The following is a 13,419-nucleotide window of genomic DNA, read 5'->3' as shown; positions in this document are numbered from 1 at the left end:
GCATGTATGTAAACACAATGCGTGTATGTAAACACAATGCATGTATGTAAACACAATGCGTGTATGTAAACACAATGCATGTATGTAAACACAATGCATGTATGTAAACACAATGCGTGTATGTAAACACAATGCATGTATGTAAACACAATGCGTGTATGTAAACACAATGCATGTATGTAAACACAATGCGTGTATGTAAACACAATGCATGTATGTAAACACAATGCATGTATGTAAACACAATGCGTGTATGTAAACACAATGCATGTATGTAAACACAATGGGCGAAATTCTCCTACCCGCCCCGCCACATTTCTGCCCCGACCGGCCGGCGGGAGTCTCCGTAACACCGGCCGGTCAATGGGGTTTCCCATTGTGGGGCAGCCCCACGCCGTCTGGAAACCCCCGGGTGCCGGCAAAACGGAGACTCCCGCCGGCGGAGAATGACGCCCAATGTGTGTATGTAAACACAATGGGCGTCATTCTCTGACCCCCCAGCGGGTCGGAGAATGGCCGTTGGCCGCCGTGAATCCCGCCCCCGCCGGTTGCCGAAGTCTCCGAAGGGAGAAAAGTCGGCGGGGCGTTAATGTCACCGCTGCCGCGGAGAATGTCACGGGTGGGCGCAAGGCAGCCGATTTTCGGCCTGCCGATATTCTCCCTTCCGGATGGGCCGAAGTCCCGTCGACGTGATGACCGTTCACGTCGACGTAAATCAAACCTCCTTTTCATCGGCGTGACCCGGTGCTCCAGGCTCACGCCGACCAGCGTGGAGGTGAGTGACGGCCTGGGGGGTTGGCTCTGGGCAGGCGATGGCGTGGCCGCAGTCTGAATGTGTGAGGAGAGGTGTGTCTCGGGTTGTGTGTGTGTGTGTGCGGCGGGGTGGGGGGGGGGGTTAGAGTGTGCTGGGCTCCGGGGGAGTGCCGGGAGGAGGGTCCGTGCCGGGGAGGAGGATGGGGGGGTCCGTGCCGGGGAGGAGGTTGCGGTCCGTGCCGGGGAGGAGGTTGGGGTCCGTGCCGGGGAGGAGGTTGGGGGGGTCCGTGCCGGGGAGGGGGATGGGGGGGTCCGTGCCGGGGAGGGGGATGGGGGGGGGGTCCGTGCCGGGGAGGAGGATGGGGGGGTCCGTGCCGGGGAGGAGGTTGGGGGGGTCCGTGCCGGGGAGGGGGGTGGGGGGGGGTCCGTGCCGGGGAGGAAAATGGGGGGTCTGTGCCGGGGAGGAGGTTGGGGGGGTCCGTGCCAGGGAGGGGGATGGGGGGAGGGGGTCCGTGCCGGGGAGGAGGTTGGTGTCCGTGCCGGGGAGGAGGTTGGGGGGGGTCCGTGCCGGGGAGGAGGTTGGGGGGGTCCGTGCCAGGGAGGGGGATGGGGGGAGGGGGTCCGTGCCGGGGAGGAGGTTGGTGTCCGTGCCGGGGAGGAGGTTGGGGGGGTCCGTGCTGGGGAGGAGGTTGGGGGGGACCGTGCCGGGGAGGATGTTGGGGTCCGTGCCGGGGAGGAGGTGGGGGGGTCCGTGCCAGGGAGGGGGATGGAGGGGGGTCCGTGCCTTGGAGGGGAATGTGGGGGGTCCGTGCCGGGGAGGAGGATGGGGGGGTCCGTGCCGGGGAGGAGGTTGGGGGGGTCCGTGCCGGGGAGGGGGATGGAGGGGGGTCCGTGCCGGGGAGGAGGATGGGGGGGGTCCGTGCCGGGGCGGAGGTTGGGGGGGGTCCGTGCCGGGGAGGGGGATTGGGGGGGGTCCGTGCCGGGGAGGGGAATGGGGGGTCCGTGCCGGGGAGGAGGTTGGGGTCCGTGCCGGGGGGGAGGTTGGGGGGGGTCCGTGCCGGGGAGGGGGATGGGGGGGGTCCGTGCCGGGGAGGAGGATGGGGGTGTCCGTGCCGGGGAGGAGGTTGGGGGGGTACGTGCCGGGGAGGGGGATGGGGGGGTCCGTGCCGGGGCGGAGGTTGGGGGGGATCCGTGCCGGGGAGGGGGATTGGGGGGGGTCCGTGCCGGGGAGGGGAATGGGGGGTCCGTGCCGGGGAGGAGGTTGGGGGGTCCATGCCGGGGAGGGGGATGGGGGGGGTGTCCGTGCCGAGGAGGGGAATGGGGGGTCCGTGCCGGGGGGGGGAATGGGGGGTCCGTGCCGGGGAGGAGGTTGGGGTCCGTGCCGGGGAGGAGGTTGGGGTCCGTGCCGGGGAGGAGGTTGTGGTCCGTGCCGGGGGGGAGGTTGGGGGGGTCCGTGCCGGGGAGGAGGTTGGGGGGTCCGTGCCGGGGAGGGGGATGGGGGGGTCCGTGCCGGGGAGGGGGATGGGGGGGTCCGTGCCGAGGAGGGGAATGGGGGGTCCGTGCCGGGGAGGAGGTTGGGGTCCGTGCTCGGGAGGAGGTTGGGGTCCGTGCTGGGGAGGAGGTTGGGGGGATCCGTGCCGGGGAGGGGGAATGGGGGGGGGTCCCTGCCGGGGAGGGGGAGGGGGATGGGGGGGGTCCGTGCCGGGAAGGAGGATGGGGGTGTCCGTGCCGGGGAGGAGGTTGGGGGGGTCCGTGCCGGAGAGGGGGATGGGGGGGTCCGTGCCGGAGAGGTGGATGGGGGGGTCCATGCCGGGGAGGGGAATGGGGGGTCCGTGCCGGGGAGGAGGTTTGGGTCCGTGCCGGGGAGGAGGTTGGGGGGGTCCGTGCCGGAGAGGGGGATGGGGGGGTCCGTGCCGGAGAGGTGGATGGGGGGGTCCATGCCGGGGAGGGGAATGGGGGGTCCGTGCCGGGGAGGAGGTTTGGGTCCGTGCCGGGGAGGAGGTTGGGGTCCGTGCCGGGGAGGAGGTTGGGGGGGTCCGTGCCGGGGATGGGGGGGGGGTCCGTGCCGGGGATGGGGGGGGGGTCCATGCCGGGGAGGGGGATGGGGGGTCCGTGCCGGGGAGGAGGTTGGGGGGGTCCGTGCCTGGGAGGGGAATGGGGGGGGGGGTCCGTGCCGGGGTGGGGGGGGTGCAAGGGCAAGTGAGTTGGTCCAACTGGCCAGGTGCCAGCCTCCAACAGTTGGACCCATGCGGTCCATGCCACCTGGCTGGGGGGAAGGAGGGGATATGGGCAATGATGACATGTCGTCTTTTCCCCCCCCCCCCACCCACCCCCACCAGGCCGTCATGTTTTCCGATCATCCAGCGATGTTGGCCGCCGTGGCGGCAGCCGCTAATGTTCATGTTGCCCTGGATGAGGAGGAGGAGGAGGAGGAGGAGGAGGAGCGTGCCAGAGAGGCGGCGCAGGCTGCCGCAGAGGGGCAGGCGGCAGCCGCCCAGGCTGGAGGGACACCTGACCGACAGGACGAGGAGGGGGAGGAGGACGTCGCGGCCCCACGGCAACGGAGGCACCCGAGGGCGCCCCGTGTGTACCGGCCCCGGCAGTCATACCAGGACCTCACGGACCGGGAATGCAGGAGGAGACTCCGGATGAGGCGGGAAACCGTGGCACACATCTGCCACCTGCTGGCACACCTGTCACCGCGTGGCACTGGCGGGGGACACCCTCTCCCTGTGTCCGTCAAGGTTACGGTGGCCCTGAACTTTTATGCAACGGGGTCATTCCAGGCACCGAGTGGGGACCTGTCCGGCATATCGCAGACATCGGTGCATCGGTGCATCCGGGCAGTGACAGATGCCCTATATGCCATGGCGCACCGCTACATCCGCTTCCCTGTGGACCGGGCCAGCCAAGATGCCCGGGCCGTGGGCTTCTCTGCCGTGGCCGGGTTCCCCATGGTCCAGGGCGCGATTGATGGGATGCACGTCGCCGTGCGGCCACCTGCAGATAACAGGGCCGTGTTCACCAATAGGAAGGGGACCTATTCGATGAACGTACAGGTGGTCTGCGACCACCGCATGATGGTCCTGCCAGTCTGCGCCCGTTACCCAGGCAGCGTACACGACTCATACGTGTTGTCACGGTCATCCATCCCCAGCATGTACAAGGGACGCCATCCCCGGCTGAGGGGCTGGTTGCTGGGTGACAGGGGCTACCCATTGCGATCGTGGCTGATGACGCCTATACGGAAGCCACGCAATGAGGCGGAGAACCGCTACAATGATGCCCATGTAGCGACAAAGGGAGTGATAGAGAGGTGCTTTGGCGTGCTGAAGATGCGTTTCAGGTGCCTGGACCTCTCTGGGGGCGCCCTCCAGTATCGGTCAGATAGGGTCGGCCGCATCATTGTGGTGTGCTGCGTCCTGCACAACATAGCCCAACAGAGGGGCGATGTGCCGCAGGCAGAGGAGGGCGGAGTGGAGGAGCAGCAGGAAGAGGCGCAGTCCTCCCCAGATGAGGGGGATGGGGGTAATGGTCAGGGCAGACGGGGTAGACACAGGCGGGTGGCTGTCCACCGTTACCGGCTGGCCCAGCGGGCACGGGACAGACTGATAGCCGCCCGCTTCACTGACTAGATGGGCGTGGGAATCGGGTAGTATGGCCACAGACCGCACACCATGGCAACTGCCGACCACCCACACCCCACATCCATCCACCCACGCAGCAGCCTCACCCCCCTCCCCAACCCCACCCACCCCACCCGCATGCACACCACCCCCCCCCATTGCCGATCCACCTGCGGCACAACGGCCGGGCTCACACAGTTGCGGGTGGACGCGTGTCTATTGCAGGCCATGGAGGATGAACCCGCCCTGCGGTGAGCTCCTGGCTCCACATCGTTGGACTATGTCTGACCCATGGCCACAGTACCACCATCCACCTGAACCATCCCTGCATGCGGCTGTGACACTGCAGCGCACGGTCCCATCATCTGCCCGGGGGATGTTGATGGCGGCCCAGGGGGAAGGGGGCAGACTCACCTGGGGCTGAGGTAAGACCACCCCTCACACACACACACTGGCGCTCAACGTACATGACACCCCCGCACGCTTTGGACAGAGCACAAAGGCAGCTTCTGTAGGTGTAACATTGACTTTAATAACCAAAGGAGTTCATGCACGTGCCCTAGCCCCTAAAACTCATCTGTGCCCTGCACCCGTGCCAACTTACTCAGTGTCTAATTGTTTGGCCTTACGGGCCCTTTGACTACGTCTACGTGGTTCCCCAGACGGTACAGCAGAACTGGAGGTGGACTCCTGTGATTCCTGCCCTCTGACACTGGATCCCTTTGGCGGCCGTTTCCTGGGGCGTCCTGGCCTAGATGGGCCAGGCTGCGGCCCGGGCGACTGGGATGGCGAGCTGCCAGCCTGTCCTGCCCGTTGCCCACCCGATGCACCTGGGACGGAAGGGGGGGAGTCTGAGGTGTCGCGGTGTTCCGGGACCTCCCCTACAGAGGGAGCCGGGACGGACCACACCACCTCCTCCTCCCTCGGGGTGCCCGATGGCCCCCAGGCCTCTACATGGGTGGGGGATGCGAACGGACTGGCCATCCGACGCCCCCCCGACATCTGGCGCTGCCAGTCCTGGAGGCCCGTGCTGGTATCGACAGGGGTCTGTAGGTTTGCAGCCATGGAGCCCAGGGGGTTGGCAAACCCTGTCTGTGACAGTGCGACGCCGGCTCGCACATGGCCACTGGCGCCGATGCCCTCAGCGATGGCCTGCTGAGACTGGACTATGGCCTGCTGAGACTGGGCTATGGCCTGCTGAGACTGGGCTATGGCCTGCTGAGACTGGGCCATGGCCTGCTGAGACTGGGCAATGGTGTTGAGCGCCTCTGCCATCTGGCGCTGGCTCATGGCCTCCTGTGAGAGGGCAGCCATGTCCTGGGCCACAGACGCCGCCTGCACGGAAAGCCCCAGGCCTCGCAAACCGTTCCCCATGTCTGACACCGTCGCACCCATTGCCTCCACCGCAGACGCCACCCGTGCGGTGTCGGCCTGGGTGGCACGCATGACCGGCACCACTTCCAGCTCCTGGACGTGGGTGGACTCCTCCACCTGCGACTGCAGCCGCCGCAAGCCGCCCGTCACCCTCGAGTTGTGCGCACCAGTGAGTGTACCAGACGCCTCATCACTAAAGTGCCCAACCGAGGTGAGTGTTTCTGCGATGGTGGAGGGTGTTGGTGACAGCAGTGGCGTTGTGTCGTGCTCTTCGTCCCACTCTGAGTCCATGGCACTTTGGGGTGGGGGTTCGTCTCCACCCATCCACTCTGAATCACTGTCCGGTATTTCGTCTTCCTGGGTAGTGGTGTCCTGGGTAGTGGTGTCCTGGGTAGTGGTGTTCTGGGTAGTGGTGTCCTGGGTAGTGGTGTCCTGGCTCGGATGTGACGGGGGCCTGTGGCTGCCCCCCTCGTCGCTGGGTGGTCGCTCCTGCACGTGACGGGGGTGTCGTCTCCCTGTTGCTCCAGGTCTCTTCGTCTCCCGTGGTGTGCGAGAGGCATCCTGCGGGCGTTGCATGCTGGAGGGTCCGGGTCTCTCTGCCTCCCATGGCCTCCGAGGGGCATCCTGCAGGCGTCACATGCTGGAGGGTCCGGGTCTCTCCGTCTCCCATGGCCTCCGAGGGGCATCCTGCGGGCGGTCTGCATCTGCGGGGATGGGTGCCTGGACGTTTGGTCCTGCGATACACAATGAAGCATGCATGGTTAGACACGCAGGCAGTGATCAGTTGATATGGGGGAGGGGGGATATGGGGACGGGCTGTCGGCGGCTCACTCGCTAGTACGCCCCCGACCTCTGCATCAGCAACCTCCCAGTCGTCAGGTCCGCCAGCCAGTTCCAGGGTCCTTTCCTCGTGTTCGGTCAGTGGCCTCTCATCAGCGGGGCCTCCTCCAGTCCTCACATGCTCCCTATTGTTGTGTGCGCGCTTCTCCTGTGGGGGGGGGGTGGCAGGGGTAAAAGGCAACAGTGTTAGGCAGGTATATGAATGCACGCCATCGGTTGCGCGTGCATTGCAGAGGTTAAGGTTAGGGCTGGATTCACTTGGGGATATGGGGGATATGGGGGAGGGGGGATATGGGGGAGGGGGGATATGGGGGAGGGGGGATATGGGGGAGGGGGGATATGGGGGATATGAGGGAGGGGGGATATGGGGGATATGGGGGAGGGGGGATATGGGGGAGGGGGAATATGGGGGAGGGGGGGATATGGGGAGGGGGGATATGGCGAGGGGGGATATGGGGAGGGGGGATATGGGGGATATGGGGGAGGGGGGATATGGGGGATATGGGGAGGGGGGATATGGGGGAGGGGGAATATGGGGAGGGGGGATATGGGGAGGGGGGATATGGGGAAGGGGATATGAGGGAGGGGGGATATGGGGGAGGGGGGATATGGGGGAGGGGGGATATGGGGAGGCTCACCCTGCCTGCTCTGACGAGGTCGTTCACCTTCTTGTGGCACTGGGTGCCTGTCCGTGGTGTCAGGGCCGCAGCAGTGACGGCCTCTGCCACCTCCCTCCACAGACACCGGCTGTGGCGTGGGGCAACTCTGCGGCCGTGCCCGGGATACAGGGCGTCCCTCCTCTGCTCCACCGCGTCCAGGAGCGCCTCCACATCGCGTGACTCGAACCTCGGGGCTGAGCGGCGGCCAGCCATCCAGTCGGGTGTTGCGGTCGGGTGTTCCGGTCGGGTGGGGGGGAGCAGCGCGGCCTTATGAGCCGTCACGCCGTGCAGCGCGTATGACGCTGCACGGCGTGAACCACTGCGCAAGCGCGGATCCCGTTACGTCGCTGCTAGCCCATTTCGGGCCGGAGACTTTCGACCCATTTTTCCGACGTGACGCAAGTCGGATTTGCGCCGTTTTTTGCGCCGATCAGTGGACTTTGCGCCGATAACGGAGAATTTCGCCCCCGGTGTGTATGTGAATGCAATGCGTGTATGTAAACACAATGTGTGTATGTAAACACAATGCGTGTATGTAAACAAGGCATGTATGTAGACACAATGTATGTATATAAACACAAAGCATGTATGTAAACACAATGCATCTATCTAAACACAATATGTGTATGTAAACACAATGTGTGTATGTAAATGCAATAAAGGTAAAAGCGACGCAAACTTCTCCAGATCAATCACTTTCAGTCAAATCACCCTGTGCTGTTGGAGTAAGGATTACGAGAAGTGCAATAACAAGTTACAATGCATCTATGTGAACACAATGCATGTATGTAAACACAATGCATGTATGTAAACAAGGCATGTATGTAGACACAATGCATGTATGTAAACACAATGCATGTATTTAAACACAATGCATGTATGTAAACAAGGCATGTATGTAGACACAATGCATGTATATAAACACAAAGCATGTATGTAAACACAATGCATGTATCTAAACACAATATGTGTATATAAACACAATGCGTGTATGTAAACACAATGTGTGTATGTAAACACATTGCGTGTATGTAAACACAATGCCTGTATGTAAACACAATGTGTGTATGTAAACACATTGCGTGTATGTAAACACAATGCGTGTATGTAAACACAATATGTGTATGTAAACACAATGTGTGTATGTAAACACATTGCGTGTATGTAAACACAATGCCTGTATGTAAACACAATGCATGTATCTAAACACAATATGTGTATATAAACACAATGCGTGTATGTAAACACAATGCGTGTATGTAAACACAATGTGTGTATGTAGCTGCCGGAGGAGGTGGTGGAAGCAGGGACGATAGTGATGTTTAAGGGGCATCTTGACAAATACATGAATAGGATGGGAATAGAGGGATAAGGACCCCGGAAGTATGGAAGGTTTTAGGTTGGACATGCAGCATATACTCCCCACACACACCATCCCAGCCAACAAGATGGCAGCGAGAAGAGCAGCCCCGACGTTTACCGATGCCGATGGCGGACAACCCTGTACCCCGGCCCGGGAAGGAGGCTGCCAGCCGGGACCAACACCTGTAACTCGACCCCCCCCCCCACTCCCGGAGGACATCAGAACCCTCACCCTGCACCCCAGATGATTTTTAAACTGTGAGTCGCCTTGTCTCATCGAGTGATTTCAAGATCAGCTTTCAAAGTCAGACTTAAAAACATTATTTTTAAATTATGCTTTCACTTAGAGTTTTACATTCCGAAATCCAGACCAGGTTGTCCAAGTGACACTTTGAAACAAAGCTTGTGATCCACTTTAACAATGAATCCAATACAGGATTTTGCACCACCCCCCTTCATTGTCTGAATTGTTTTTACACAAACTCCTAGATCCAGTCATTAATTTTGCATGCTACTTAACTCACGTTCCACAGGCTGTAGTAAAATCTCACAGACCTGTAAATCAATTCAGATATCTTTCTGACATCTCAGCTTCTTCTCAGCATTGTCTGTTTTTCCCAAACAGTGCTTTGTTCTAATACCTATAACTTCAGGCTTCTTGGAAACTTCTCTAAATTTCTCTAATTTCATTAACTAGCTGCTCTTCAGATTTCCTTAACTCAATTAACACTGACCCACACATTTCTTAATCATTACTCCATGCTATGGCTTTTCTTCTAGCAAAGTTGAGAGAGATTTTAAACAAACTGCTTTCAGCGGAGCTGTAAGGTCTGCCTTCTCACTCGCTATCTATTTACCTATCTACAACTGCACTCAAATTAGCTAAACTAAAATGCTTCTCTGCATTACAAGGCCCCAGTTGCTGGGCAACACCTGCATGATCTTTATTTATTCTTCACGCCGTAGCCCACTCAAAGCATATTAGAAATACAGTTGGGGGCGGCACGTGGCGCAGTGGTTAGCACTGGGACTGCGCCGTTGAGGTCCCAGATGTGATCCCAGTTCTGGGTCACTGTCCATGTGGAGTTTGCACATTCTCTCCGTGTCTGCGTGGGTTTCACCCTCACAACCCAAAGATGTGCAGGGTAGGTGGATTGGCCACGCTAAGTTGTCCCTTAAAAAAAATAATTGGGTACTCTAAATTTCTATTAAAAAAAAGAAACACAGTTGGATCCCAACCAACCCTTGGACCTTTGTCCAGCATGAATCAAACTATAGATTTTATCCTTCCAGGCACAGAAACATTAAGTTATACCCACTTAAACCTATTTATTTCTAATGCTTACCAATACAAATATAAATCCCTGAAAACTACCTTTATTTTCCTAACAAATGCAGATATTTAGATATTAATAGTTTTGGAATTGACTTGACTCTTGTAAATGAAGAGGGAATGTTGTTGAGTGAGTTCATTTGCAGGGAAGTTGCAATGAACAATAATGAAGTTTTATGATCAGTGGATATCTGGGGTGATAGAATGGAGAACAAACATGTAACTGGATAGCTCAGGAACAGAGAAAAGTAAGTGTCTTCAACAGTAATGTTGAGATAATGAAAAAGTAAGGGATTGTTCCACGGAAAACGAGAGACTCTAAGGATGGTTTCAGTAATCCTCAAATGAGTTAAACATGCCTTTCCAATGTGAATGTGTGGGTCAGTGATAATTGAGTTGTAACGATATCCAGCTTCTGTTTTAAACTAGCTTGGATCTACATCGCTGTAACAATGTCAAAAGGAAGAATTATTATCAAAGGAATTAAATGAATGAATGACTGAACGACATAGCAATAGGAGCAGTCCATTCGGCCTTTCGAGCCTGCTCCACCAATCAACATGATAATGGCTGATTCTCTATCTCAACACCACCCTCCCCACGCTCCCCATAATCCTTGAAGGAATTTAGAGCTTAGAAATCCAACTATTTCCTTCTTATATATGTTCAATGACTCCAAAAGAGGAAATGCTGGAAAATCTCAGCTGGTCTGACAAAGCTTTGACAAAGGGTCACCTGGACTCGAAACGTTCGCTCTTTTCACTCCCTGCAGATGCTGTCAGATCAGCTGAGATCTTCCAGCATTGTCTCTTTGGTTTCAGATTCCAGCATCCGCAGTAATTTGCTTTTATTTAATGACACGTCCTCCACAACCTTAAGTGGTGGAAAAGATCTGGGGCGGGATTCTCCGACCCCCCGCCGGGTCGGAGAATCGCCGGGGGCTGGCAAATTCTCCGGCGCTAGGGATTTGGCGGGGGCAGGAATTACGCCGCGCCGGTCAGCGGCTGTTGGCAGCGGCCCCCCCCGGCGATTCTCCGGCCAGCGATGGGCCGAGTGGCCACCTGTTTTCGGCCGGTCCCGTCGGCGTAAATTACAACAGGTCCTTACCGGTGGGACCTGGCTCCGCGGGCAGCCTCCAGGGTCCTCTGGGAGGGCGTGGGGGGGACTGGCCCTGGGAGGTGTCCTCATGGTGGCCTGGCCCGCGATCGGAGCCCACCGATCCGCGGGCGGGCCTGTGCCGTGGGGGCACTCTATTCCTCCGCGTCGGCCGCTGTAGCATCCGCGATAGACGATGCGTTGATGAACCCCAGTTGCCCGCCCTGCCTGTCCTGCACGACCGCTGCAGGTCATTGCCGTGTGCATGCCGTGTGCATGCCGTGTGCATGCCGTGTGCATGCCGTGTGCATGCCGTGTGCATGCCGTGTGCATGCCGTGTGCATGCCGTGTGCATGCTGTGTGCATGCCGTGTGCATGCCGTGTGCATGCTGTGTGCATGCCGTGTGCATGCTGTGTGAATGCCGTGTGCATGCCATGTGCATGCCATGTGCATGCTGTGTGCATGCTCGGCCACGTACCCGGCAACTCTCCAGGCTTTTATATCGGGAAGGTTGTGCATTTTACGTGGCACGGCTGCCAGACCCCCACCCGTCGGAGGGTCGGTGCTGGGGCATCACCAATTTTTTTCATCGTAAAACTAGACACTTACTCCGGACATAGCCTCAAAATTGGAGAGTCCAGCCCATGTTGCAGCTGTATAAAACCTTGGTTAGGCCGTATTTGGAGTATTGCGTGCGGTTCTGGTCACCACATTATCAGGAGGACGTGGAAGCTTTGGAGCGAGAGCAAACAAGGTTCACCAGGATGTTGCCTGGTCTCGAGGGTGTTGGCTATGAGGAGAGGTCGAATAAACTAGGATGGTTTGCACTTGGAGGGCCGAAGGGCCTGTTCCTGTGCTGTACGTTTCTTTGTTCTTTATGATGTAACAGATTGGGATTAGACATTGTGGGGATGATCTGGTATCCCTGGAACTTGAATGAAAGTTAAGAAAGTGTGGGACAGATGAGGAATTTGGCAAGTTCCGCTTCACATTGTGCTCTGAGTTTTTTTCCAGAGAACTGAACTGCGGCTGATGTACTGGCCATTATTAAGGTATTGGGACCACAAAGGGGGAGGTGAGCAAAGCCTTTGTCCCACACACACAGGTACATGTCTTAATCTTTCCTTAAAACATAGAGCAGAATTAAGCCACTCGGCCCATCGAGTCTGCCCCGCCATTCAATCATGGCTGATATTTTTCTCATCCCCATTCTCCTGCCTTCTTCCCATAACCCCTGGTCCCCTTATTAATCAAGAGCCTATCTCTCTCTGTCTTAAAGACACTCAGTGATTTGGCCTCCACAGCCTTCTGCGGCAAAGAGTTCCACAGATTCACCATCGTCTGGCTGAAGAAATTCCTCCTCATCTCTGTTTTAAAGGATCATCCCTTTAAAACATCAGACTAAGTGAAGTCCAAAAAGAGCAACCTGATATTGAGATCCTAATACAAATGTCCAATTGTGGTTAGACAAGTGTCTGTCTCAAGCATAGAGAGTGATTAACATGTGAAAGTACATGGCAGTGAAGATTGGGTTCCAAACATGTTTAGCCAGTGGACAACGGCATGGCATGATATAATAAGATTCATGGTATAATGAGGTTATTCATGAACGCTCCACCTTCTCAACCTTGCCCCTCGCCTGAGGTGTGGTGACCCTCAGGTTAAATCACCACCAGTCAGCTCCCCCTCAAAGGGGAAAGCAGGCGATGGTCATCTGGGACTGTGGTCACTTTACCTTTTATAATAGAAATCATGGTACAATAGGAAGGACATTTTTAATAATGTATCGTCACAAGTAGGCTTCAATGAAGTTACTGTAAAAGCCCCTAGTCGCCACATTCCGGCACCTGTTTGGGGAGGCTGGTACGGGAATTGAGCCCGCGCTGCTGGCCTTGTTCTGCATTATAAGCCAGCTGTTTAGTCCACTGAGCTAAACCAGCCCCTGAGATCATTAAGGTGTTAATACATTTTTATCAGAGAAACCTATTTCGTAACAGTTGGGATAGGATTTAATTTAAGAGTGGAGGGAGTAGAACAAAGTTAATGGAGTTTGGGTTTAAAGGGGTAGGAAAATGATAGGGAATATCGACAAGGGAAGAACTGGACCATTGAGAATAGAACACAGAAAGTAGGTGTAAATGGTTCATTTTCTAGTGACAAGATATAAAAGTGATATGCCACATGGATCAGTGCCGGGGCCTCAACCTTTTACAGTTAATCTCAGTCATGTGGATGAAGGAACTGAGGGGCTGGTGGCTACATTTATTGACAAAGATGGGTAGGAATGTAATACGTGAAGAGGACACAAGGAGGCGACAAAGGTTCAGTGAGTGGATAAAGATCTGTGGCTATATTCTCCATTATTGAAACTATGTC

General features: G+C 57.2%; 1 protein-coding gene across 5 annotated transcripts in view; it reads right to left on the bottom strand.

Moving 5' to 3' along the window:
- Window positions 1–13,419, bottom strand: part of arap3 (ArfGAP with RhoGAP domain, ankyrin repeat and PH domain 3) — an 806,627-nt gene that overhangs the window by 471,088 nt on the left and 322,120 nt on the right. The window lies entirely within an intron of this gene.

The sequence above is a fragment of the Scyliorhinus torazame genome, chromosome 7 (assembly GCF_047496885.1).
Source record: "Scyliorhinus torazame isolate Kashiwa2021f chromosome 7, sScyTor2.1, whole genome shotgun sequence".
Classification (NCBI taxonomy): Eukaryota; Metazoa; Chordata; class Chondrichthyes; order Carcharhiniformes; family Scyliorhinidae; genus Scyliorhinus; species Scyliorhinus torazame.
This window is presented reverse-complemented; position numbering and strand designations above follow the sequence as displayed.